A 1,250-nucleotide genomic window follows, 5' to 3' on the forward strand; every position below is an offset into this window, starting at 1 on the left:
TTCATACAAAAACTGTTAATTACAACTAACTTTGTCCATCCGATTCGAACTTTGTTCTTTGATTTGAAGTTCCACCAGAAGTGTGTTTTCATACAAAAACTGTTAATTACAACTAACTTTGTCCATCCGATTCGAACTTTGTACTTCGATACGAAGTTCCACCAGAAGTGTGTTTTCATACAAAAACTGTTAATTACAACTAACTTTGTCCATCCGATTCGAACTTTGTACTTTGATTTGAAGTTCCACCAGAAGTGTGTTTTCATACAAAAACTGTTAATTACAACTAACTTTGTCCATCCGATTCGAACTTTGTTCTTTGATTTGAAGTTCCACCAGAAGTGTGTTTTCATACAAAAACTGTTAATTACAACTAACTTTGTCCATCCGATTCGAACTTTGTTCTTTGATTCGAAGTTCCACCAGAAGTGTGTTTTTATACAAAAACTGTTAATTACAACTAACTTTGTCCATCCGATTCAAACTTTGTTCTTTGATATGAAGTTCCACCAGAAGTGTGTTTTCATACAAAAACTGTTAATTACAACTAACTTTGTCCATCCGATTCGAACTTTGTTCTTTGATTTGAAGTTCCACCAGAAGTGTGTTTTCATACAAAAACTGTTAATTACAACTAACTTTGTCCATCCGATTCGAACTTTGTACTTTGATACGAAGTTCCACCAGAAGTGTGTTTTTATACAAAAACTGTTAATTACAACTAACTTTGTCCATCCGATTCGAACTTTGTTTTTTGATTTGAAGTTCCACCAGAAGTGTGTTTTCATACAAAAACTGTTAATTACAACTAACTTTGTCCATCCGATTCGAACTTTGTTTTTTGATATGAAGTTCCACCAGAAGTGTGTTTTCATACAAAAACTGTTAATTACAACTAACTTTGTCCATCCGATTCGAATTTTGTTCTTTGATTTGAAGTTCCACCAGAAGTGTGTTTTCATACAAAAACTGTTAATTACAACTAACTTTGTCCATCCGATTCGAATTTTGTTCTTTGATTTGAAGTTCCACCAGAAGTGTGTTTTCATACAAAAACTGTTAATTACAACTAACTTTGTCCATCCGATTCGAACTTTGTACTTTGAATTGAAGTTCCACCAGAAGTGTGTTTTCATACAAAAACTGTTAATTACAACTAACTTTGTCCATCCGATTCGAACTTTGTACTTTGAATTGAAGTTCCACCAGAAGTGTGTTTTCATACAAAAACTGTTAATTACAACTAACTT

The sequence above is a fragment of the Anopheles moucheti genome, unplaced genomic scaffold (assembly GCF_943734755.1).
Source record: "Anopheles moucheti unplaced genomic scaffold, idAnoMoucSN_F20_07 putative_Y_2, whole genome shotgun sequence".
NCBI lineage: Eukaryota > Metazoa > Arthropoda > Insecta > Diptera > Culicidae > Anopheles > Anopheles moucheti.